Source organism: Magnolia sinica, chromosome 3, assembly GCF_029962835.1.
Source record: "Magnolia sinica isolate HGM2019 chromosome 3, MsV1, whole genome shotgun sequence".
NCBI lineage: Eukaryota > Viridiplantae > Streptophyta > Magnoliopsida > Magnoliales > Magnoliaceae > Magnolia > Magnolia sinica.
The window spans coordinates 63,053,787-63,058,664 of NC_080575.1; the positions used below are offsets into that span (position 1 = coordinate 63,053,787).

At 37.4% G+C, this 4,878-nt stretch overlaps 1 long non-coding RNA gene across 1 annotated transcript; it reads right to left on the reverse strand.

Annotated features, from left to right (window-relative positions):
• Positions 1-357: 357 nt before the first annotated feature.
• LOC131239971 (uncharacterized) lies at positions 358-3,040 on the reverse strand. The gene is made up of 3 exons (XR_009168542.1): positions 2,872-3,040; positions 2,649-2,790; positions 358-701 (listed from the first exon to the last, which is right to left on the reverse strand). It is a non-coding gene; the product is annotated as an uncharacterized LOC131239971 (long non-coding RNA).
• Between the last annotated feature and the right edge of the window lie 1,838 nt (positions 3,041-4,878).

A 4,878-nucleotide genomic window follows, 5' to 3' on the forward strand; every position in this document is an offset into this window, starting at 1 on the left:
TTTTAGGAACCTTCAAATTCAATAACAATTCCCTAGCGACTTCAAGTAAGTGACGATTCTTATGCTCGGCTACCTTATTTTGATGTGGTGTATGTGTACATGATGTTTGGTAAATGATGCCATGAGATGCAATACATGAATTAAAATCATTGGATATATATTCTCTACAATTATCAGAACGTAGGACACGCCTTAAAATGAAATTGTCTCAATTTCCCTATGAAATTCCTAAATTTTTTTATTTTATTTTTAAAAAAAAACACCTCTCGCCTATCTCTCATCAAATATAACCAAGTCATTCTAGAGTAATCATCCATAAATATAACAAAGTACTCAAAGGTTGATAAACTAGTAAAATGAAATGGACACCAAATATCCGAATGTACTAAATAAAAAGGTTTATCACTCATTTTGTTAAGATGAGGAAGAATGGACGCTCTATGGTGCTTGCTCAACTCACAAGCTTCACACTGTAACTCGGAAACATGCAACAATGACGGAACTAGACTTTTCAAACTACTTAAAGAGGGATCAAACCTGATAATAAAAGGGATATTAAACTTCACAATCAAGATTAGCAATTCACGATCAAGATTAGTAAAGTTACTCCAGAATTTCCTTACTTCATTTAGTCCACGATCAAGATAGTAAAGTTCATTTGCTTCCTACCCTCCACCAATCATCCTCCATTTCTTTAGATCCTGAAATTGACAATAATAGGGATAGAACGTGATAGAACAATTTAGAGACTTGGTTAGTTTACTCACTGATAATAAACTTAAAGGAAATTTAGGAATATAAAGTACTGACATAAGTGAAAGTGACAAGGTAGGACGAGCAGTGCCCAACCTAGACACATGGGTTGATGTGCCGTCTACTAAAGTGATAGAAGAAATAGGTGACAATTTGATTAACTGAGACAATTCAGTTTGTTTACTAGGCATATGATTAGAAACACTTGAATCAATGACCCAAGGGGTATATCACTTGATGCAAGACATTGTACTTGATTGAGCAAAAGCTATTGTGGAGGATAATGTGAGAGTGGAACAATCCTTCAGAAGTCTAGCATATTCCTCCTTAATCAAAGTAATTGTCTCACCTTAGGTACTCAGCTAAAAAAAAAAAAACAAAGGGAATAAGCTTAGGAGCATAACCTTTGGTGCCACCATATGAACTTGACTTTCCCAAGCAAGTTTTCTCACAAGATCCCAACATGCGTCAACTCTATAATTACTAATACCACAATGAGTGCAACGTTGGTTGCCCCGACCACGACTACTATTGAAATTTGCACCGCGACCTCCCCAATTATTTCTACCTCCCCTTGAATCTCTGCCACCAACTCAACCATCATGTGCACAACCTTGACTCCCCCATCACCTCTACCAGACATAGAAACAAGAGTTGAACGATCTGAAGGAGATGAACCCTATACACTAAGTACACGTTGAACACGAGCAAATGTCTTCGTAATAGATAGAATCTCACTACCTCCAAGAATTTGGGCATGAACATGCTTAAACTCGAGACGAAGTCCAGAGAGGAATTTAACAACACATAATTCCTCTCTATCGTCTCATAATATCATAATCAAGGGTCAATGGCTAGTATACATATAATTCTTCCCACATTTCCCTCAAGGTTGAATAGTATTAGTCAATACTCGCCTCCTTGTTGTAGGGTAAATATGTTTTGAAACAACTCAAAGATTTTTATTAAGTTCTTTTCACCCAAATACATTTCTATCAAAATTTCCCATACTTTCTTCATGGTTTTGAGAAAGATAACATTTGTGTTGATTTAAGGCTCTATACTATTCCAAAGTAGAGCTCTAATTTTTACATCCTCTGCCACCATATCTTCATATTCAGATGAACTTTCTTTAAGTTCGGGGGAAGTCAAATATTTCATCTTTCTTTTTCTTGTGAGAAATACCTCTACTGATGTAGCCCATTGAAGGTAATTTGATCCATTGAGTTTGGTCAATGTAATCTAGAAGTTCCTTGACTTCGATGGAGACAGAATATTTAAATTGGCTTCATTCTTTGTATCCATAAGTTTAGGAAAATGAAATAAATCACTAAGAGAATAATATTTGATTTGAACTTACCAACAAGTATATTAGAATCCGATGAACAACGACGGACGATGGTTCAACACCACTTCTTGCCTCAACACACCTTGACACATGCACACACTGGTTCTTCACCACTCGTCATACTCACGTTCAACACATATTTAACTTCTTCAAATCTTACCATAAAAACCTGGCCACATACGTATGATACCCTGCTTTATCCATTACAATGGATATAGGTGAAAGAGGGCATCACACACCTTCACAGGGGGGGGGGGAGAGATGTAAGGGTTTGGATGTTCCCCAATCTCTTATGTTTTATTTGAAGTGATTTTGCAATAGTTGCAATAATTCCATTAGTAACAAAAGTAAAAATACCTAACATTTCCTACAACTAAACTTATGTATGTCCCCCAATCTCTTATGTTTTATTTGAAGTGATTTTGCAATAGTTGCAATAATGCCATTAGTAGCAAAAGTAAAAATACCCAACATGTCCTACAACTAAACTTATGTAAGATAGGATAATTAAAGAAAGCTAAACACATAGTAATGGTGTAACACTCACCACCAAAAATATTGTTGAGAGCGTACATCAATTATAGAAGCAACAACATTCAAATCATCTAGGTCTACCGGTCACAAGGCCCATCAATGTCTCCAAAATATTCTTCTTAAGAAGCCGCATTTACGTGCATTAGGATCCTTATCTAAAACATTACAGGAATGCGAAAGTTACAGAATCTATACATGGCAGTTTGAAATGTAATAGGAGATGGAGAGAGACATACCTTTTAATGTTCCAGCTGCATATAAAGCTTCTTCTGCAATAGGTTTCCATTGTTCGGCACACGAGTAGTTTATGCCTAGACCAACACTCAATCCTCTCAAGAGATGCACTGTTCGGAGAATTGAAAATAGCTCCTCCGGAAAAGTCTAAAAACAGCAATGAAAACGATATACAATGTAATGGAATAAATCAGCATGAAGCAAACAAATTCAAGAACACAAATCCAACTCCTAAATCCAGCTTTATTTGGGTGACCCAAAACACCTCAAATGTGTGACATGAACATAGTTATGTATCTATGTTTGGATGCAGATTCATGTATATGCATATGTTTTTGTGCTTATGTATGTAAATGTTGTTCATCACATTACAGCCAACCATATTAGAGTAACAGTACCTCAATCTTATCCGTTGCATATGCAAGGAGTTACTTAATATATATATATATATATATATATATATATAGTTCACGGTCTAACTAATCAAGATGACAAAAGTTTCTTCCCAAAGTCTCGCTTGGTTTAGACTGGTGCATTTGTTTCTGCAAATCATGCGTCTTCTCCTCCATGCACTCCTTGTGAGTATTTATTCAGAAGCCATGGATCACATGACAGGTATGTTGGATCTTTCTTTCACTGTATCAACTTTTTCTCAGTTGTGATACCATCAGAATAGCTGATGGGACTCCAGTTCCAATTAAAGGTAGAAGAAACATCTTATAAAAAAATTTCTTATTTAAACAGCAACAACACATTAAAAAATAATAATAATAAATAATAAATAAAAAAATCCTTAAATTTCTATAGAGGTCTTCCAAAAAGATGTCGTTAAACTCCTCGGCAACAATGCCCAATCACCATATTGGACTTGATTTTCTTTAACATGGGTAATCAAGCAGGATACTCTGTCAAATATCCCACATGACCACATGTAAGTGTAACTTATCCTCTTGGCCTAAACGGACCGAAAGACCAACCCAATCATTAACAGAATTTAGAAGCATCCACGAAACCTCGAAAAGCATGAAGAAGGAACACATATTTCCAGTGAGAAACCCGCAATGCAGATAGAGATCGCCATCTCCTTGTCGAAAGCACACACTTGGGAGAGTCATTCTTCTTAAATTTTCAAAGGAGAGGATTTCTTATCTAAGAAAATGCTTCAGCATGAGGAGCCGAAGTACCAAACTTTAATACATGGTGGCCTAGGAAGATTTGCAGGGATATGAGACTTAAAGAACCCCTTTGCCAAAAAGGTCCCAAGAGATGAGGGGACTGATCCTTTCATCACTCTTGTTGGAGGGGAGGAAGGTACCTCTGAGAATGCAAAGCAACTATGAAAGCACAACAGGCTTCTTAGTTCCACACTACTCACCCAATATGTCCTAGCAATCCTTGATAAGGATATTCCTATATGAGAGCAAGAATAGTTGAGGAATCTATCCAGAAAGGCAGTAACCCCAACCCATGACTTCACTGAATTTGGTTCTATCATCATTTGCCAACTCTAAATCTCACTCCACCAACAAAGATTTTTCTCACGCCTCTTGGTATGTCACTAAAAGTTGAAATATCCTTCCACATAAAAGAGTCCCTTCTGTTTCTAACTCCAATAGGAATACTATCTTATTCCTTTTCCTCATAGTTGCTAGAAATTATGTTCCTCCATAAAGCTCCTTGTTTGCTGCCAAAACCTCACCCTCATTAGATAGAAAGGTCCAATTTGATGGGGTTTTTACCCCATGCTCGACCAATCGTGAGCCTTACACGACTGGTCGAGGGCTGGTGCACGACCAGTCGTGGAGTCGAGTCCTGACTTGACTCAAATTCTAGCGACTTTAGACTATTTTTTCCAAGGGTGCTCGACCAGTCGAGGGTGGTGCTCAACCGGTCGTGGGTGGCACTCGACCGGTTGTGGCTTCATCTCGACTGGTCATGGTTATACAGATTCGTTCCGCGATTTTGCGGATTGCGAAAATATGAGTCCTTTTGCAACTGGGATTCGAAAA